At 49.0% G+C, this 21,902-nt stretch overlaps 1 long non-coding RNA gene across 1 annotated transcript; it reads left to right on the top strand.

The window, feature by feature from the left end:
• Positions 1 to 8,820: 8,820 nt before the first annotated feature.
• On the top strand, positions 8,821 to 13,432 carry LOC141731678 (uncharacterized). The gene is made up of 3 exons (XR_012583650.1): positions 8,821 to 8,922; positions 9,369 to 9,565; positions 13,335 to 13,432. It is a non-coding gene; the product is annotated as an uncharacterized LOC141731678 (long non-coding RNA).
• The last annotated feature ends 8,470 nt before the right edge of the window (positions 13,433 to 21,902 follow it).

The following is a 21,902-nucleotide window of genomic DNA, read 5'->3' as shown; positions in this document are numbered from 1 at the left end:
CTGTAGTGCTAAAACCAGGATGTACACCTTGCCGTGGTGCCTGCTGTATCTGAAGTGCAATGGGCACCTTTGTGGCTGGGGAGCTGCGTGGGCCAAAAGGACGCAGGGCTGGTGGCCGTGAGCAGCTGAAGATGAGGCAGCGTGGGGCCAGGGGGCCAAGCAGGCCAAGGGCACGGTGGCTGTGCCAGCAGCAGTGGGGCAGCAGGAGCAGGGCAGTGAGCGTGGCCTGTGCTGGGCAGCGCTGCGGCCACAGCTGGAGTGCTGTGTGCAGCTGTGGGCCCTGGGAAGCAGAAAGTCATGGAGGGGCTGCAGCGTGTGCACAGAAGGACAGGGGAGCTGGGCAAGGGGTGCAGCACAAGGCCAGGGAGGAGGGGCTGAGGGAGCTTTAGCCTGGACAATGGGGGCTCATGAGGGACCTTCAGGCAGACTGCCATAGATCCCTGCCTTAGATCCATAGAGCCAATGCTCAGCACAAGGGCTGTTTCCCTGCCAAACATCCCTTCACTGCATCCAAGTGCTTTAGACACTGGAGTAGGTAACACTTTCATATTTTATTTGTTTGTTTGATAGAAGGAGAATCCTTGGGTAATTTCTCCTTCTCCAGGGAGCAAGGGAGCTTTTTCTCAATCTTTCCTGCCCTTTTCCAGCACTGGCAGAAACACATCACTTTCAGGGTAACGGCTCCCATGTCTTTTGGCAGCCCAGGGAATCAGTGTGTGTTGTGTTTAGGAACTGAGCAGGAAATCAATGCCCTTGCATTCCAGCTGGTGCTCAGAGATTAGAGGAGCTTCGAGGGGCTGGGCTGCATTTCTGATTCCAGCCACTTCAGCACCATCAGTGTGGTCGAGTCCAAGAGAAGAACTTGCCGAGCACAGACGCACAAAGAGTGCAGTTCCCAGTGCAATGCTCTGGGTCTGACTGCATTCCATAGGGACCCACACGCTCCAGATTCCCCAAGAGTGTGGGTTACTGAAGCAAAAGGAGAGCAAGTTCCGGATGGCTGCTGATTGGGGCACTGCTACCGAGTGCTGATGTGTGTAGCGACAGAAAGGACAGTATTGATTCACGGTGACCCCCACGTGGGGAATAATGTGCTTTGGCTCTATGATTTAGAAGGTTAAACAGATGCTTTATTAAGCTATGTTATATTACACTAGTACTATATCAAAACTTTACTAAAGAGATATTACACTAAAAACACACTAAAGAAAAACTCGTGACTCTCCACACAGTCTTTTATCTAATTAGCTAATCAATCTAAACAGCTATCACTAAAATCCAATTAACAAATCACTTTCAGTAAACAATCACTATAACACATTCTTCATGTACTAAAAAACAAGAACAGCAAGTAGAGATAATAACTGTTTTTTCTTCTTCTCTAAGTTTCTCACTACCTTCCCTTAAAAAAAACCTAGGAGGGAATTATATCTCTCTGTGTTCAAAGAATGTAAATGCCACAGCACAGTAAAGAGAGATTATAAAAGTGAGATCTGTCTATCTATATATCTATTTGAATCTTCCTGGCTCTGCTCCAAAGCAGTGGAAGATGCAAAGCTCACCTAAAAGCATCCCTTCAGGAGAGGAGTAGAGACAAGTTCCATTGATGGATCCTGAGCAGGCAGAGATGTTTCCCCATCCAGAGATGGTTGTTTTTTACCCTCCTGTTTTCCTCCTCCAGCCTCTTGTGCCCTGAAGCCTTCTTTTTATCCTTTAAATTTTTGCATGTCCTAAGGGAGTGGAACTATCCCATGCTGTAGCTGGGGTCTGGTGACTTTGCTCGTACATGCCATACATGACACATGGTTTCCTTCGCCGGCATCCCCAGGGCTGTGTAAGTGCATTCGTTAATGGGGCCTTATGAGAAACTCTGTTACTGCTGGTCAGAATTCTCAGTTGACAAAAGAGGGAGAAGAAACACCTTGGTCCTCCTCCATATACTGAGGTGGCCATAGAGGTTCTCTGACTTCCATCAGAGATCTTTTCATGCATCCTCATCTCCTGAATGACCCGGTTTTCTAACAAGAGTGTGGATGTCAGGAAGGAGGAATGCTGGTGCAGGCCTGAAGAGAAGGTGAACTCCAGAAGTGTCTCTCACAAGGAGTGAGCTCACCCAGGAAGCCCCTGCAGAGCCAGGATGGAGCTGTGGGACAGGGCGGGGTGTCAGTCACTTCTGAAAGACAAACAGGACATGGCAGAAGCATAGGGAGGCTCTCACCAGACCCTTGAGAAATGCCACCCCTTCCCTGTCAGCTGCCTGAGAGGCTGTTGGAGCTTCAGTCCCAGATTTCCCCTGATTGTAGGGCCAGGGTCACTGTGGAATCTGTGCCTCCCCTCGGGCAGAGAACGACCCAGCAGAGCAGCAGCACAGTGCTTTGGGAACGTGTTAGCCCAGCAGCCTTTGAGTCTTGGCCCACAAAGGGCGTGTGGGAAGTTGAAACCCATCTTCTCTTGCTTTCTGTGCAGGTGCTTCTAGAGAAAGAGCAGGAGCACACTGCCTCATCTGAGCTGCCCTGCCAGACTCAGGGAGAGCTGTTCCCTGCCCGAGAGCAGGAAGAGCAGCTCAGGCAGCAGGTGGAAGAGCCACAGGAGAATGGCAAGGTGAGCCTGCCTGGCCAGGGCACAGAGGGAAGGGCAGGAAGAGGGGCATAAACCAGAGCTCCTGGGACTGAGGAGGCCAGGAGTCCCACAGGCACTGGAAGGACAGAGCCTTGCAATCCGCAGAGATCAGCGCCAGGACAGGATGGTTACAGTGGAAGCAGAGCTGGGTAGGGAAGCAGAAAAGAAGGGGCTGAATAAATGTGATTTTGAGGCTAAAAGAGGGAAAAGCTGAGCTTGATGGCAGCTCTCAGTCACTTGCTCTGCTTGTGTGTGTACAGAACAAGGCAGAGACACAAGCAGAGCTGCCTGAAGCTCAGAGTGCCATCATGGCAGCGAAGAGGAGGAATGAAGACATCCAAGAGGAGAAGAATCTCCCTATGCAGAGGGGCAATCAACAAAAACAGGTGAATGAAGGAATGGCAGCCACTCCACTCATGAAAGTGAGTCCTTTCTGTTGTTCTTTACAGAAAATTGATGGACAGATGCTGACAGAGCTGCAGGAAATTGAGGCTGGGACCAAGGCAAGGAAGAAGAGGCTAGACGAAAAAATGAAAATCACCAAAGAGAAAATGAATTGCCTCCTTCAGGAGCAAAAGGCTCTAGAAAAGCAAGTGAGTGAAATAGCACTAGGCACTGCAGTCACCCAAGGGGTGGTTTCTGCCCTCCTTGCCTTTCCAGTGCAGAGCAGAAGGGGGTGGGTGATGCCTCTGAGTGCCATCCTGATGAGGCCTCTGTCAGAGCTGCTCTCAAGGACACTTCCTGCTCTGCTGGATCTCAGCTGATGCTCTGGACAGTGGCATTTCTCCTCTGGCCATTTAGCCAGCAGTCATCCGAATGAACTCCTGCTGGCTTCTTCCAGGTCACCTTGTTTCTTGAGGTGTTTTTGCAGGTGAACATGGTCACTCACATAGATTTGGAATACGAGCTACAAGCTGTCTGTATCCCTTGTGAATCTGCTCCTGTCCTTTCCTTTACTTTCTTCCCAGTCAATGACTCCTGGCTGACGGGGACAAGCTGCAGTCTCTGACTGCTTTGTTCTGTTTGACTTGAGGTGGAAGTGTCGCCATCCTACCTGGCAGCCTGCAGAGAGTTCCAGCAAATGACGGGCAACCAAGAGCCCCGAGGCTGGCATGAGGCCCAGGAACTGAAGCATCCAGAGATGCTGCAGGATAAGCACGTCCTGAGGAAGGTGCAGAAAAAGAGAATTTCATGGCAGGAGGTAGAACATTAGAATGAGGAGCTGCAAATGTATCTGCAGACCTAGGAGGGGGAAAGGAGTCTTTGGGAGGAAGTGGAGTGGTCGTTGCTGCAGTCATCCTTTAGAACAAGAAACTGGCTATGAACTCGAGTAAAACCAGCCTTTGGTTTTGACCATTTGGTTTCACAAGTGGACATCCAAAGCAATCCGGTTGAAGAGCTCTGCATGTGGCTGACAGCAGCTTCCTAAGGGCTTGCATTTCAAATGGCAATCTCTCTTGTATTTCAGGGCAATCTCTGCCACACCTTCCTGACATCAACTCATTTCTTGTCTCAGATCTACACCGACTCTGACACTGAAGCTGCTGCAGAAGCAGCAGTGCCGTCCAAGGGAGCCTTTGCTCCCCAGCTGAAGAAGTGGAGCCTGAGCCCTTGGTTCACCTCCCGTGCTGACCCAGCTGCTGCTCAGCAACAGGAGATGGCGGGTGACTCCCTGGAGCAGCAGAGTGCGTCTGGTATCTTTCTTATCTGAGGGACAGTGTGCTGTGTGCGCGTGTCAGCATAGCTGAACCAGGGTTCTGTTCAGTTTAGTGTCCCAGAAGGGCTGGCATTGCTCCGAGGCAGCAAGAGAGAGCTCTGGGTGTTCCTGCTGCCTCTGACGGCAGCTTAGACTGGCTGGAGTTTGCCTGGGCTTCCCTCTCTGCCGAAGGCAGAAGCAGGGATTGCTCCTGGATCAGCAGAAGGCTGTGACTGCTTGAGTCCTAGCCACTGGCAGAAGCCCTGCTGAGATCAGTCTCTAGGAGAACACATCAAGCGCTTTGTGATTCTGCAGCACAACCCAATGGATCTGCTTCTTGTCCTTAACAGCTGCCAGTGCTGTGCTCTCAGATAAGATCTGGTAGGGTTGAGAAGAGAGCCCAGTGGATTCTGTGTCTACCATCACCTGCTGGGACAAAAAGGGCACTGATCTGTGCCTTGGCGTGGCTGATCTCAAAGCCCATCCTGTTGTGTCCTGAATGGGGGCAACAGCTTGTCCGGGGCTCAGGCTCACTCTGGCTTCTTCCCATCAGTGCCTGTCAGTGCTCATGCTTGGGCTTTGCCAGCCTTGTTGTGGTCGCTGCCCTGTCCCTGAGGGCTGTGGGAATGCAGAGGCTGGAGCCTTCCTTAGCTGGGAGGGTCCTGCTGCTGCCCGGCTGCTGCAGTACGGAGCTGCCCGAGGCAGCAGCCCCTTCTCTGGGCCGGCTTCTGCCTCGCACGGTCTGGGCTCACAAGAGGGTCAGCGTCTCCTCTGGGCAGCTCTCTGTGTCACAGGGGCGCCTGAGGAGCACTGCTGTCCTCTGTGCCCGTGCCCGCCGTGCCGAGCTGGGAAGATGGGGACGTGTGCGGTGCCGAGAGGGCGAGTGCAATGGGAGCGACAGATCCGCGCTGTCAGGGTGAAGAGAAGCGGCGCGGTTCTTCATGCGGGGCACGGGCAAGGGCGTCTTTGGGCTCAGCCTGCTCATAAAGGGTGAGGGTCCTGATGCTGAAAGCCCCGTGGGGATTTGTTCTAGCATGAGCTGCTCTGGTTTACAAACACAGAGGCATTCTTCTGGCAAACTGCTGCAAGGTGAAAAAGATGGGAACACTTGGCAATATTCCTCCTGTTCTGAACTTCACATCTGTTCAGAGGAATATATTCTAGATGTCCAGGTGCATTTAATCTTAGCAAGTAGGAAACCTTTTCTAAATCGCACAGTGTTTATTCCCAAGAAAACAAAGGCACTGTTAGTTCCAGCTCTCCTTAATGTTTCTAGATGACAAATTTACTTGCCTTGGTAGGTATTCTCTTCTGGTCTCAGTCTCCTCTGAATGTATCTCCCTATGCTTCCCTGTGTGCCTGCTGTCTAGAGGTCTCTCCCTTCAAAGGATGCTGGAAATCAGTCTCTGTGCCAGCCACTTGTGCTGTGGGCCTGCTGTTCTTTTCTTGTTGTTCCCGTTCCTGTTCCTGTTGTTGTTAGCCAGCTGTCCACACAGGGAGGGCTCAGAGCCCCAGACAGTGGGGCTGCCTTTTGTATCTCCTAGAAGGTGGGATCTCTGCTTTAAAGTGAACATCTTGCATTTTGTTTCCCTCAGGAAGAATGGTGAAGATGGAAAGTCCTATCCTAAAATACATTGAACTGGAAAATATTGGCAGTGGGTGAGTCCAAGCAATGTTAATTGTACAAAACCATGCATCAGGTGTTTTGCTGGTGGAATAGGTATCAAGTGTAAAGTCTGACAAGCTGCAAATGTGTTCAGGCACTGGGCTTAGATTGTCAGTGCTGATCAGAATTTCTACATGTGCTCAGAAGGCATTGTCAAAGACATCTCCATGCTTCCAGTGTCCTGCAGGTCTGCAGATTGGCAGCACAGATCTCCTGTGTGGGCTGGCTTTCACTGCAAGATCTAAATGGCTTCTCCTTTCTCTGCTTCTGTTTTGTTTCTAGGACTTTTGGAGACGTTTATAGAGCTCTCGACACTGCCACAGGAGCAGAGGTAAATGTCAACAGCACCTGCCGACTCTGCTGCACTCGAGGGCTTTCCCCTCTGGTGTGAGCTGTGGCTGGAGCTTTGGGCAGAGCTGTGCTGAAAAGGCACCAGAAGCACAGACTGGTGCCAGCCCACACAACACATTTGGGACTTTGTCCTCCTCAGCTGCCGGAAGGAAGGCACGGAGGCAGCGGCTCCTTTCAGAGAAGGACGCGCTCACTCGCTCTCCATTGCTAAAACAAAGGTGGTGCCTTTGAGCACCTCACTGCTCTTTGGGGCTACAGCTTCAGAGTCCTGGATTCTCATTTCTGGCTGCCAGCAAATCCATCTGAAAGTTACTGGTAGTTCCTTGTCCACCCGCAGTGCTGCACTTGGGAACTGCACATAGGGAGAGATCTGCAAGGTGTTCCCGAAAGCCCTAAGCCCTGCCCATATCACAAGATGTATCCACAGAGCATTAAGGCATGGATTACTTCTTCTGAGTCCCAAACAAAGCAGCAGAGAGTGTGGTCAGAGGTTTGTGGGTGATAACTGAGACACCGCTGTTACCAAGTGGACAAGGCAAAATGTCAGTGGCCCCACGTGTCCTGTAGCTGGCTCCCAAGGGAGCGGAGAAATGGGCTGTTGGAATGTCAGTTCCTAATTACTGCAGTGCCTAATCACAAGGCAGTTTGGCACAGCTCAGCTGTGTCACTGCAAAATCACTCGCTCCACGTGCCTTGTGGTCTCATGCCACCAACTTCTTGAGTTACTGATTTTCAATGTCATTTTAGGTGGCCATAAAGAAAATACAGCTTCAAGGACTGAGGAAGATGGAACTAAAAGTCAGTGAACTCATGGTCATGAAGGTGAACAGGAATGCCAACCTGGTCAACTGTTTAGACAGGTGAGTTGTGCTTTTGTCCCAGGAATACTTGTTCACATATTGCAAACGTGGAAGGTAAAATCCCACTTTGGTCACTGGCAGAAAATAGAGCTGTAATTATTGCCTAATTATTATTGCTCTTTTCATCTCCAGTGGATGGGAAGAGATTGCATTTTGTCTGCATGAGTCTTCACTGGCACATGGTATTTGAAAATTGTTCAAAAACCCGGATGAGTCGTGTCTTACAAAATCAATGATCTCTATATTCACATATGAATATATATGATACATATATCAATGATCTCTATATTCACAGCCACTACTTTGTTTTGGAGCTTGATTTTTTTCAAGTGTCTTCCTATGTCCAGGTAAACTATCAAGGATTTCCCTTGGATTGTTGCCACTGTTTTCCATTGCTATGCATGCCAGGAAGACTAGGTGCTTTTTTCCAGAAACACCATGCGTGACAGGTTTTATATCTGGGCTCTTACTAAACTGCACATTTTGCTTGCTGCCCATCTAAGACATCTCCTTTTTTGCAGCTGTGCCTTTCTCCTTGAGACTGCACAGATGGCAAACAATGCACAGCCAAGAGGGAATGTCTCTTCCTTTATTTTGTCTTTGTCTCAAAGGGACCTGTAAAGAAGAATCAACCCATCTTTTCCAAACAGCAACCTAGCCATGTACATTTATCTCCACGCCCTTGTTTCCTCCTTTCAGCTACCTTGTGGGTGAGGAACTGTCCCTGGTTATGGAGTACATGGATGGAGGCACTCTGAGCAATGTCATCAGCAAGACCTACTTGTCAGAAGATGAGATGGCAGCCATCAGTCGGGAGGTCAGCAATCCCAGCTGTGTTTCCAAGGGCTTTGGCAGCATTGTCTGGGAAACAGGGCCTCAGAGCTGGAGTGATTTCCTGTGCCAAGCTTTGTTTCTGTGTTGCTGGTATGCTATGGGCAAGTAAAAGCATCTCAAGTGAAAGGCCTGCCAGTGCCCCTGCACTCCTTGTACTCAGTGCCAGTACTCTTATCTCCTGCTGTCGTATTCTCGCTCTGTCTCTTGTATTTGTATTTGTATTTGCTGTTCTCCACCTCGCCTCTCTAAATGTTTGCCTGGAGTCTGTCTCCACTGCATTCCTTGCCTGTAAAAGCAAAGGTGCCAGTGGCAGGATTTGAAATGATCAGCAAAGATCATTTCAGTGCAGCCAAAATGCTCTTTGCTTATGCAAAGTGACTGGTGTGATACTTCCAAGCCTGTGCTGAGGCCAGCAAGAAAACCTTTGTCATGCACTCCCACCCAAAAGTGATCCACTTCACAATAAAGGGAGGGATTTCTCCTTTCAGAACCCCTCCTTTGTCCTCTGCATGGCAAAAGCACGTCCACTGCAGCAGGAGTCATCCTGGCAGGTTTGCAGGGGACAGCCTACAACAGCAGGTGCTGTTGCTCTTTCAAAAGCTGACGTGCCTTTCCTCAGAAAGGTCCTGCTCTGCAGGTGTTGGAGCAGCAAGCTCTTCCTCTCAGTGGCCATTACTGTTCTGCCATTACTCCCCATTCCCCCAGAGAGGGAATCTTTTCGATTCTTTGCTTCCTTTCTTGTGTGATGAAATCACATCACTCATTTTTGCCCTCCTCTTTCTGTTTTCTCGCTCAGTGCCTGCAAGGACTGGATTTTCTTCATTCAAACCATCTTATCCACCAAGATGTGAAGAGCAGAAACATCCTTCTCAGAACCGACGGCTCTGTCAAGCTGGGTCAGTATATTCTTGGTCAGGTGCAGCGTTCCAGGGATGTGGGTGTGGGGCTGCTTGGAGTGACAGCCAGCCCCCCAGAAATGGTGCTGGTGGCAGTGCAGGGACCCCTGCTGCGAGCTGAGGGCACAGTTGCAACGTGCACAGAGGTAGAAGGAGCCACAAGCAGTCAACAGTGGCCTTGCTCTGTGTGTGTCCCTTCCAGACAGAGGGAGCTACAATCTAAAGCTTCAGGGGAATGAACTCCACTGCTCATGAGCAGCATTAAGAAACCTGGGGCTTTTTGGAAGTGGCCAATTCCATACTCCCTTGGCTAAAGCCCCAAGGAAATCGAGCATGGACAGTTCTCCACGAGATCCAACAGCACATTCTTAGCCTGAGAGTGGGGAATTCTCTTGCTTGGTTTCCTAATTGGAGCTGGCTTTCATGGTTTGTGGTTTTCTCCACAGCTGACTTTGGCCTCTTTGCTCAGCTCAGCCCTGAGCAGGGCAGACGGAGCTCCGTGGCCGGCGCTGCTGGGTGGCTGGCGCCTGAAGTGGTGACAGGTCAACCACGTGGCCCCAAAGTGGACATATGGTCTTTGGGAATCGTGGGCATCGAAATGGTGGAACGAGAAGTTCCTTCCTGGAATGCAACTCCTGTCTTGGTAAGGTGCAAATACTCACTGATCCCACTGTCTTTCTCACCTGTCCCATGCTCTGTGTGCCATTGGACAAAATCCCATTGCCATCTGCTGGCACCACTTCCACCAAGGTCCCCTTCTAAAAATGCCCCTGCAACACATCAGCATCTGCTGTAGCTTTGGTTGTATCAGAAAGGGAAGGGGCAGTTCAGAAACCTAACCAGTTCAGAAACCTGCCAGTTTGGCCTCCAGCCATGCCTGACATTTCTCACTTGTTTTTTGAACAATGTTGGAACTCTGTTTCTGAAGGACAAGAATTTTTCAGTGGACAGGGTAGACATGTGATAAATATCCTGAGAAATAGAGGTTAGACCTTCGCAGTTTCAATTTTATAGAAAACATAGGAAAAAAAGAAAAAAGAAAAGTAAACAAAAAAGGAAAAGGAAAAAAACCTACTACCAAAGCAATGCCCAAGCAGTTCTGCTTGCTTTTTCATTTTTTAAACGCAGCTCTTCTCTTCCATTCTGTAGCATCTTTTCCAAATCCTGTGGTTGTTGAAACTTTCAGGCTTTCAAGTCATCTGTACATTGTTCACTCATGTGTGTGGGTGTCCTGGGTAAGTTTAGGATGTGTTTGTCTCCGACTGCAGTTAAAATTGTTTGCCAAACCCTTGGCTGTTTCCTGGTACTTTAACAAGTTGATGAGCTTGCAGGCAGGTGCCTGGGCTGGGATCCAGCGTGGGCAGTTGACACCGGTGCTGTGTTTCTTTACCACAGGAGCAGGGCCATCCCTGGCCTGCACAGTTCTAATGACAGGGAGGGCTCCAGCTCCCCACCATGGCCAGCGGCTGAGCTCAGCTGAGAGCCAGGATAAAATCCTCTTTGTCACCTCTGGTGATGTGGGAAAAGGACAGAAAGCTGCATAAATTATTTGTACACAAGGGGAGAGCATTGCCATTTCTCGATTTGAAATTCTCCTTTGGGTTAAAGAGGATAATAGCAAAGTCTCTTTGGTCACCATCTATTTCAGTGCCACAAGCACAGAGTTATCATGACAGTGGTGGGCATTTTTATGGAGACTCCAAGGCCTCTTGCCATTGTTATTTTTGTCTATTTGAGATGGATTCTGCAAGTTGAGGTTTGAATAGTTCCCAGTCAGTGTCTTATATGGTTTCTAAATACCATCTTGCAAAAGCAGAATGAGCTCTCTCCCCCTGACTTGTCAGCGTGTTAGGGCTTGGTTCCACATGAACCACACTGGATAATGATCAGCCGATGTCTTGCCAATTGTCATGGTTTGAGCCTGGCACAGAGCCAGTGCCCCCATGAAAATGCCTCACCCTGGTGTCTGCTGTGAGATGTGACCAGGAATAAGCAAAACAGGCTCCAACTTAAACATAAATAACACTTTATTACCTAAAACTACAGGGAAAAAATAGGAAAGACTATAAGGAAAAGAAAAAAAAATTGAAAACCTTACAAAAACCACTTTTCCTCCTCCCCACTCCCTGACTTTCCCAATCCAATACATTCTCTCAAAAATACCAACTGCCCAGCCCGGCACGACACTTTAGTATACTCAAACTGCAGTTCATGAAGAGGAACGGAGTCCTTCTTGTTCCATAGGCTTCTGGAAACACACTGAAATCCCGGATGCTTCCTTGTCACTTCGGCACCGCCCAGAAAGTCCATTTGCCGCTTGTGACATGTTCCTTCCATGCTCAGTGCTCTCACCACCGAGACATGGATCAGAGCTGCTTTTAGGGTGGTCTTTCAAGGATGCCTTGTCTCACTCCAAAAAGGCACAGTCTCTGCTTTTGGGACATCTGTCCCCCCCATATATTTCCAACCCCCTGGGGCCGGGGGGTCCTCACAAATGAACCCTCCTGGTTTTGAGGCACTGCCTCCCCCTAAATGCAGTCTGTGTCACAGGAACAACTGAGTCCATAGCCACGAGAAAAGTCCAGCCAAAAGGCCACTCCAAATCATCTCTCCCCATCCAATCATCTCCACATCTCATCTCTTATCTCCCTTCTTATTCAGCTTCGAGGAGGATTAGCATTTTTGCAAGGCCCCAATCATGCAAGAAAGGGTTAAAAGTTTTCAGTCTCTGTCTGTCCTGGGACGAGATGATACTCCCACACGTGCTGCTGCTGCGGCCGGCCGCTCTCCCTCCCGGAGGGGAGGGGGGGGGGGGCTGGCTGCCCGAGGGCTGACTCTCTGGGATCTTCCACCCTTCCATCCTCGAAGCCCCCCGAAGCCCCCTCAACCCCATCTCTGTCCAGGCCCCGGGCCTACTGCATGGCCGGCCCCTCCCCCGCCCAGCAGCAGCGGTCTGGACGGGGGAGAGATCTGACTTCTTCACCGCGATGTCCCAAAGAGAAAGATCCAAGGGCAGTGCCCTGCTTTTAACCCCTGTGTATTCTCGGAGGTGTGTCCAAACCCCACTGGCCACACCGGACGCCAGTCTCAAACCCAAAACTTTCATTGGTTTGACCACAGCTTCCCAGAATTCCCACTCCTTCCTGGTCAAACCACGACAAGAGGCCTGCGTGCCCAGAGGGACTGAGTTCTGGGGAGCAGCTGGATGTTTCTGCACGTCATGGAAGGGGATTGCCAGACAGCTCAAGCCTCACCCAGGCAAACGCTCCCCAGCTCTTCTCAGGCAACATTTGCTTTGGGTTTCAAGTTGTTCCCACTTGTCTGTCTGTGAAGATGCCCCTAAAACCACAAGGCAAGCCTCTCAGAACTGGTGCTACATTTCCAGAAATGAAGAAAAGAAGCCCAAACACAAGAAAGTTGCTAAGGCACTGGTTTTTAGAGAGGAACTTAACCCCCTGTGCAGTTTCTTCTCACTGGGAAACGTGCCTGAAACCTGGGCATGAGGGTCTACAGGACACAGAGTCTCTTCTGCTTCTTGTGCAGTGCTGCTGAAACACTCAGTGACCGTGTTTCTCTCCCAGCCCAAGCCACATTCTGGCTGTCACCAAGCCAGAGCCTGGTGATGTGGAGAGCCTGCCAAAACCTGCCATTTGTTTCCTGGCACTTTCTGGGATGGGCCTACCATTCACGCATTGACTCGAGTAGCCAAATGAGCAGAGGGTGACCGTAGGGATGGAACCTCTCCTTCTGATTTGACCATGAAAGGTTTTTCTTTTCCATGTAGGGAAAGCAGAAATTTTCAGACTGCTGAGAAACAGAGCTGCAGGTGGCTCCTGTGTACCCAAGCAGGCGTTTTCATCGCAGTACATTTGTGCATGGATCTTAATGTGTCTGTGTTGAAGATGAGATTCCAAAGATTTGTTTCCTTACCTGAGGAATACCTGGTGGATTTCCTTTCTTTCCCTCCAATTCCCATTCTTTTCAAGAACAAAGCAAAAAGCTTGATTAGTTTTGTTTTATGGCAGCAGTGCTTAAGGGACAAGAAGCACTGCAGAGATAAGTTTTCATGTACTAACCCTTGGATACAGTAGAGTTAGTATAGCAAAGTCCTTCTTCCAAAAAGCCTCTCAAGCTGGTGTGAATCCTCAGGGAAGGAAATGTGCGTGTGCTGACGTAGTTCCCACTAACTAGGTCAGTATATGAAATCAGCTGCCAAGGCAAGATCTGCAGGATGGTGGAAAAGCTTTGGCTGCGTCGGGGTTTGGGTTTCAGGTTGGTAAAGGAAAGTCATCTCTGGGTCTCTGCCAGGGCAGAAAGTGCCACTGCAGAGTGGAGCTTAATCAATGGGATCTGGGAGAGCGGTTCCAGGTGGGAAAGAAGCAGGTGGAGCCTGGTGTCTCCTTTTTCCCCAGCCTCAACTCCTGATAGCCACAGGAGGAAGACAAAAGCTGCAGCAGCCCAACTTATTTTCATCCTGCCTGCGTGACTTCCTGAGCTGCTGCCTGCAGAGAGATGAGGCGCGGCGCTGGTCTGCCAAGGAGCTGCTGCAGGTAAAATGTGCAGGGGCTGCAGGTGAAACAGGCTCTGAGGGATGGGCTCCTCCTCCACTCAAGGCCAAGGCAGCAGATGAGCCCCCTTCCTCCTCACCTCCACTCTTGCTACTCTTCAAATGAAAAGAAGCATCCTGATGAGGAATCCCAGACTGGGCTGGGCTGGCAGGGTCCTGTAAAGGTCCTGTGGTGCAAGTGTCCTGCAATGAGCTGGGACATCTTTAAAGACATCGAGTTTCTCAGAGCCCTTTGCCACCAGAGCCGGAATGGTTGCAGGGATGGGGCACCTACAAGCTCTTGGGGCAACCTGTGCCAGGGTCACACCATGCTCCGAGTAAACAAGTTCTGATTAGATCCTATTTGTGTTAAAATATATTCACCCACATCCTATTGGAACTGGCCCTGTTAAAAAAGATGTCCTCCACTTTCCTCAAAGCCACTCTGAAGTTTTGGAAAGTGGCAATAAAGTCTCCCTGGGGCCTGTTCTTGACAAAACTGAGTAACCTCACCTCTCTCTGCATTTCCTGAGTCAGAGAGGTCCTCTGGCTGTTTCTGTCACCTTCTTTTGTAATTTGACGGGGTGTTCAGTTTTATGTAATGGCAAAAGAATTGCAGTAGCGCAATGCGGGGTACAGCGACATGAAATGGTGGTGGAGGAACCCAAGGAAGCCAGTCCCAGCCTAGGGGTCAGAGATTTGGCTGTGGGCAGGAGGGGCTGTGGGGGGCTCACTCTGAGGGGCCCTGGTTTGTGCCCCCCAGCCCACCCTTAGAGGTTTCTGCCACACAAACAGGGACAGCTGGGAGGGACTTGTCCCAGCCCCATCTGCTGCCTGGCACGCCCAAGCGGACGGGAACTGTGCCAGGGTTACTGCCAGGCTGTGTGGCAGAGAGGGAACTGCAGGGCCCAGTGCCACTGGGCTGGCCCTGCTGGGAAGGAAGGTGCCATCCAGCACACGAGGGGCAGGGCATGGGAAGGCAGACACTGCTTTCTGTGTCTGTGGCAATCAGCACAGTGCCTGTCGTACAAAGAGAGAGACCAATGAGAGGCTTTGGAGTTTACTGAAAGAAGAAACTCCAAGGACAGAAAGCACCATTTCTAGAGCACTGGCAGTGCTAAAATCTCAGCAAGATGAAGACACCTGTAGAAATGGATGAGTGGGATTCTGGGCCAGGTTTGCCTGTGATGGCAAAGTCTGCACATAAAGATGGAGGTGTAGACGGTCCCATTGTTCCTCTTCCTGCATCCTTCTAGGAGCAGGAGGAATCCTGTGAAGCACTGAGCTTGCAAAGTCATGGTTCATTGTTTCTTGTTGATCTGGTTTTTTTCCCTTTGGGCAGCATCCATTTGTAAGATTTGCTGAGCCTGCGTCCAGCCTGGTGCCGCTGATTGTTTCAGTGAAGAAGAGGAAGGAGACAAAAATGTGACAATCACATCAGGAACATTTATTCCTTAACAGGTTTAGAGTAGGATTGTAGGTTAGGACTAGGATTAGGATTAGATTAAGGATAAGGATAAGGATAAGGATAAGGATAAGGATAAAGACAAGGATAAGGATAAGGATAAGGGTTAAGGTAAGGGTTAGGGTTAGAGTAGGATTGTCTAATAGGACTGCAGAGTAGGATTGAAAATCAATAAAGTTTCTGAAACCACAACTCACCTTGAAGATTCCCTTCCTTCTCACTCTGCAAATAAACTCAAGAATTCCTTCTGAATTGTCTGTTGTTTCTTAAAGGTGGAAAGTGAAATGGTGTCTTTGGCATGGTGTGAAAGCTGGGAAGGATCTTCTTCATTCATCCTCTCCAGACCAGACTGCCTTTGGAATATGGCCCACTGGTCTGTTTTTGGCCATCTTTGGTACTTCTATTTGAGGCAGAAAGGGCAATGGCATTTAAAGGCAAAAGCACAGGAAGAATGGGGCAGCCCAAACATCTTATGCAGATGTAGGCCTTCAGCTGTGACTGGAGAGCATTGGGGCTCCCTAAATGCAATAATCTCTTTGGCTGGAGGAGAGCCTTGCTCAAGTGAGAAAGCAGAAAGATCAGAGAGGGTGCTCGGGAAGGTCTCCTGTGGTGCAGAGCTGTCAGCGCCTGTGAGGTGAGAGCGGGCCCGGCCTTGCCCGGGCTGGAGCCCCAGCAGAGCCCCGGCAGAGGCCGCAGCAGCCTGAGCCCCGGCAGAGGCAGGCTGGAAGGAGGCCCTTGGAGCTGCAAGAGGCAGCAGCCGGGCCCTGGGTGCCTCTTGCTGGGAGCGGGCGAATCCTCCGCTCTCAGAGCCCAGGTGGCAGCTGGCTGCTGCCGAGGGGAAGCGCAGCCGTGCTGGGCACAGCCCGGCCTGGAGGCATTGGCCGTCTGGAGTGTGCCCAGGAGCAGAGAAAGGCCAAGGGCAGCCGCGGGCCCCTGGGCTGGCTGAGGATTCCTCCTCTTCTGCCGGCTGCCCTGCAACTCCTGGCAAAGGCCAGCAGTGTGTGCAGCACTGGGCACTGGGGCAGGGAGCCGGGCTGCTCGGCAGGCTGGAGCACAGGGCAGCTCCTTCAGGCCCGGCACTTGTGCCAGGGAAGCGAGGCCAGCGTGAGGCAGGGACAGCTTGGCAGGGCCCATCTGCAGGAGCCAGCGCCTCACGCAGCTCTGGGAGGAAGCGCCTGCAATCCTGCAGTTCTGCACTGAGCCCGAGCAAAGGTGTGAGATGCAGAGTGTTTGGCAGAAATATTCAGGCCCACCAGGCCAGCCTGCTTTGTGCTCTCTGGCGCACAGCAAGCGCTGTGCAATGCAGCTCTGAGCTGCTGGGAGAGAGGCAGTCGGGGATGTGCTTGAGGCTTGTGCTTGAGGAGTGAACTGATTTGGAAGGGGGCAGAAGGGTTTCAGTAGGCAATTTGTGTTTTCTTCATTAGCTTCTGAAAGGAAGTCATAATGTGTTGCACACAGGCAGGATTATTAGAAAAGAAAGGCCTTATAAAATCAGGCTTTGCTATGGTAAATTCCCAGCTAGCCTGTTACGTCTTCTACGTGCAGCCTGAATTGCGCTAAGAAAACTGTTTGCATCTCTAACAAGAAATCTGCCCCATGAGCATCCATGAAAGAAAAATGTAATCACCCGAGTAAGAGTGAGTCTTAAAAAGAGAAAGTCTTAGCATGTACACACTAATACACCTTCTAAGCAATAAATTGTGTGGCAAGAAAACTACCAGCCAAATGAAGTTGAACACGAGTCTGTGAAAACAGCATGAAAATGAGTTATGTGAATAAAGAATTGGCTTTCCCTGCATGAAGAAACTGAGTCCCGGCTGCTTTATTGACACAGCAATGTGGCTTCACTCAGCAAGAGCACTTGCAGGGTGTATTGATGAAACACTTGTGTTTGATTCTCAGAACAGGAAGGAGAGGCATTAAGTCTAACAAACAGGGCGTAGTCTTTTGAATTCCTTTAGCTTTAACAGGAGTGCTGAACCATGTATTCCCCCACTGCAGTGCTTACTGTGTGCAAGTGGCTATCTTGGCCTTGAGAAGAAGGAGAGTGCTCCTGCTAAGAAGGTAGCTGGAATGCATTCAAAGGGAAGAAAGTGTTTTTATGAGGCTCTTGAACACCAAAGGAGAGTTTGAGGAATGGGAATATTTCCCAAATGACTGTGTCAGGAACTGGAGTCATGTCCCAGGCCCTGCCATATTTGATCCATGTTTGAGCAGGTTGACAAGACAATGAAGAAAAGTGTCGTGTTTAACAGGTGGGACCTTGACCCTTGAAAGAGAAACAATGGATTGGTCAATGGGTGGGCAGTCAAGCTCTGAAAGGAGAACAATGCACATTGGAGCCCTTGGGGCAGGGAGTCAGGGAGTCATCCTGAGCCATCATCTCACAGCCAGCCATGTGTGAGCCAGCCGATGCTGTAACTGGGAAATTCCACTCCTGAGCAGGAGATACAAGGCCTGGTTCTGAGCTGGAAGGGTGAGAAGGATGAGATGCACAGTGTTTTGATCCAGGGGATGTCCTGGAAGTGCACTGCCTACCTGATACCTGCCCCTGCTGCCGAGCACCACGCTCCATCTCCTTCTCCTGCTCAGCGGATTTTTGGGAATCCAGGGGTTGGTATGTATTATTTGCTACTGCAAGTAATAGAATGAACTTGCTTTGCAAGCCCAGTGTTGTCCTGTGTTATTTTGTGCATGGGTCACCTGAACCTGTGACAATGACCAGCAGGCATCTACAGGACACTCCTACTCTGATGTCAATAAATTCTGAGAAGTGATTGAAATATGTTAATAAATTGGAGGTAATGTTTAGCCGGTAAGTTTCAGCAAGGCATTGAATATGCCTTAGTTCCATGGATAGAAACTACCAGGTGAGATTGCTGGGTGTGCAGGGCTTAGGGAAGTTACTCCCTGTGCACCCAGCACTGAAATCAAGTAATGCCTCCTTTCTAACCCTGAGCTGGCAGCAGGGATCAGGCCCTGCTTGGAAACTTTCATTTTGGCAACTTCTGTCAGCAGGTAAGAAAGGTCAAAATGAAACCTTTTCCAGCTAGTTTATCCTTTTAGGCACCAAAGCTCTGTGTCATGGGTGGCCTGGGTGTGTGCAGAGCAATGCAGCCCCCAAAAACCCCTTGGTTTCCCCACAAGTTGCCAGTTTGACTGCTTCCAAAGTGGAAGAAAGGCAGAGATGTACATCCACAGGAGTCCTGGCCATGTCCAATAAATGTGCAAATATGTGGGGAGATTTGTTAGGGATGATTTCAGCTGTTATGCCAACAGTGCCTTCACTCCTGGTTCTGTGCATTATAGGTGAGTAATGTAATAGTAGGTTCTCACAATTAAGAGATAGCTATTATGTGGATAGATACTCTGTTCAAATGTAAAGTGCTGTTATTGTAATATGTCCTCCCATAGTCCTCATTCCCATCCCCCTTGTAATAGCCTTGGGAGTCAGGGCATTTTGGGAGGGCTGGCTTGTGACCAGCAGGCAGGGTGTAACAACACCTGACCTCCAGTCAGGGTGCAAGAAAATAATCTCCACCACTGGACGGCAGAGAAAGAGTTGACTGACAAAACATTGGGAGGGGCTAAGGGTAAAAAAAGCAGAGCATCCCTTTTGTAGATGAGCATGTGGCTGCTGGGCATGGAGACTTCCCAGTTACTGGAATATGAATCCCAATATTACCAGTTAGATTGTGCCTGGGCCAGTCTTACCCTCGCTGCTAGGCCGAAGGCGGCAAATGTGGTGTATCACCCCAGAGACACTTTTAGCTTGCTGATGGTTTCAGCTGGGCACTAAACAAGTCCAGGCTTGTTAGGAACTCTGTTTACTCAGGAGGAAAGCTTCAGGCAATGGTGAAGAGAAAAAAGGGGAGGATTCTGCTGGAGAGTTGTATCCAGTGGTTTATTCCATGGTGACACAGGTCTGAATCTTGGGACGAGCTCCAACAGAATCGCCACCGCATGGCCGGACTCACCTTTTAAGCTCAGGGGGAGGGGAGGGGACAGGTGAGCCACCAACCAGGTGGGGGGGCAGGGTCTCAGGGGAGAATGACACCCAGACAGGCCAATCACCTCTGGGCCTGAGGGGCATCCTTTGAACTCGACCAACCACACGACGCCTTTGCTGGGATGTTCAGCCTGATTGACAGGACTCACTCAGCAAGGGGCGAGGGGGGAAGGAGACGGGTGTTTGTCACGGAAGGAGACCAGGACACCAGCTGGTTCATTATGGCCCGCTTTATTGAACAAATATCAAACACTTATACAGCAAATAATAAGCTTATGAATATTCTGTAAGCCAAGCAATCTATTGGTTAAACTATAGCATTAACTCATCCACATTCCTTTGAGACCACGTTCTCTATCTCTCCCGCCTCACTGTCCATTTCTTTATCATGTTTTGAGAGAATCAAGGACACATTATCTCACACCTGCAAGATTTGAAACTAACTATGGTCTTGTACTTTTCCATTCTCTGTCCTGTTACAGACACAAAAAAGGCCTCTGCCTGTCTCGGCCCTAGTTAGGACACCTTTCCCAAATTAATTCAGCTGTGTCCCCTCTCCTCAAGCCACTCTTTGACAAAACTCTCCGCAGGTATTGGCACACCTGGGGAAGGGACCTTGTTGGAGTGTGTTGTTAAGTTTCTTGTGTTATTCCCCCAATTTATGTATTGTTCTCCCCTATTATGTGTAAAATGGTTTCGTCCCCCCAGTTTTTCCCGCCAGGGCTAGCCTGTCAGATAAGTTGCTATAGCAACCGCTACTCACAGTTGCCGATATGTAATTGCTCCTCCCCTGGTTTCCCTTATCAGTGAAAGTTGTTTCCTCCCTGGGCCCAGTCAATCACCCCCTTTCTCCTCCCAGGTTTCGAGAACCTTCTCCTCTCTGGAGATGGTGGCTGGCTGGGGTCCCAGGACCCTTTACCTCCTTTACCTTTTGATTATTGGTTTCCATGGAGTGTCAGTTCTGTGAAGTTCATCCCCTCACCTTTCCCGATTGGTTCCGCCTGTACCCACCCCCCCTCCTTTATAATCCTGTTTCACCCCCTATGAAAAAAAAATCTTCTTCCCGGTTGGTTTCCCCGTGTTTGGATCCCGCAACACCTTCAATAAACCGATGTTTAACCCCCAGGAAATGGTCAGCTCCGTTCCCCCCCAATCCCAGCGGTGTGAGCCAGTCCGCAGCCAGCACAGCCCAAGGCCCTCAGGCTGTTGTAGTGTGTTGTTAAGTTTCTTGTGTAATTCCCCCAATTTATGTATTGTTTCCCCCTATTAAGTGTAAAATGGTCAGCTCCGTTCCCCCCCAATACCAGCGGTGTGAGCCAGTCCGCAGCCAGCACAGCCCGAGGCCCTCAGACTGTTGTAGGGTGTTGTGAAGTTTCTTGTGTTATTCCCCCAATTTATGGATTGTTTCCCCCTATTAAGTGTAAAATGGTCAGCTCCGTTCCCCCCCAATACCCGCGGTGTGAGCCAGTCCGCAGCCAGCACAGCCCAAGGCCCTCAGACTGTTGTAGTGTGTTGTTAAGTTTCTTGTGTTATTCCCCCAATTTATGTATTGTTTCCCCCTATTAAGTGTAAAATGGTCAGCTCCGTTCCCCCCCCAATACCAGCGGTGTGAGCCAGTCCGCAGCCAGCACAGCCCGAGGCCCTCAGACTGTTGTAGGGTGCTGTTAAGTTTCTTGTGTTATTCCCCCAATTTATGTATTGTTTCCCCCTATTAAGTGTAAAATGGTTTTGTCCCCCAGTTTTCCCGCCACAGCCCTGATGGCCGTTAGGTTCCCATGGTTACCCCTATGTCTGTCACCCAAGTTCTAGAATTTCTCCTGCCCCTTTTTCCCTTTTTAGTAAAACTTTTCTCCTCCCTGGGCTCAGTCAATCACCCCCCCCCACTCTTCCTGGTTTTCCAGAACTTTCCTTCCCCTGGAGGTGTTGGTTGGCTGGGGTCCTGGGGCCCCTCCCGTACCTTTTGATTATTGGTCTCCATGGAGTGTCAGTTCTGTGAAGTTCATCCCCCCTCCCCTTTCCCGATTGGTTCCGCCCGTACCCACCCCCCTCCTTTACAATCCTGTTTCACCCCCTAGGAAACAGGGGGACCTGGGAAGGTCAAAGGTGAATAACGGGGCGCTGTGCGTTATTGTGGTTTAAGGCACACTGGCAGGGATTGCATTGGAAATAAGGAAGCGTTGTTTAACCAAAGGGACGTGCGCTCATTGTGATTGGACAGAGCTGCTGTCAATCTGCTTTGGCTGTGTGTGATTGGTCAGGAGCGTTACAAAGGGAGTTGGGACATTGAGTTCCTGGGATGGGAGCCGGGGGCATCTCCCCATTGTCATAATTATTTAATGAGACTGATGCTGGAAAATATATGAAAAAAAAAATGAAATATTTGAAATATATGAAAAAAATATATGAAAAAAATATATGAAAAAAAATATGAAAAAATATATGAAAAAAATATGAAAAATATATGAAAAAAATATGAAAAAATATATGAAAAAAAAGAAATATTTGAAATATATGAAAAAATATATGAAAAAATATATGAAAAAAATATGAAAAAATATATGAAAAAATATGAAAAAATATATGAAAAAAATATATGAAAAAATATATGAAAAAAATATGAAAAAAATGAAATATTTGAAATATATGAAAAAAATATGTGAAAAAAATATATGAAAAAAAATGAAAAAAATATATGAAAAAAATATATGAAGAAAAAATATGAAATATTTGAAATGTATGAAAAATATATGAAAAAAATATATGAAAAAAAAAGAAAAAAAAGAGAAATATTTGAAATATATAAAAAAATATATGAAAAAAATATATGAAAAAATATATTTCAAATATTTCATTTTTTTTCATTTTTTTTCATATATTTTTTTCATATTTTTTCATATATTTTTTTCATATATTTTTTTCATATATTTCAAATATTTCATTTTTTTTTCATATATTTTTTT

This window comes from Zonotrichia albicollis, chromosome 24, assembly GCF_047830755.1.
Source record: "Zonotrichia albicollis isolate bZonAlb1 chromosome 24, bZonAlb1.hap1, whole genome shotgun sequence".
In the NCBI taxonomy this organism is placed as follows: Eukaryota; Metazoa; Chordata; class Aves; order Passeriformes; family Passerellidae; genus Zonotrichia; species Zonotrichia albicollis.
Note: the sequence above shows the minus strand (reverse complement) of the source record. Positions and strands in the feature narration are given on the sequence as shown.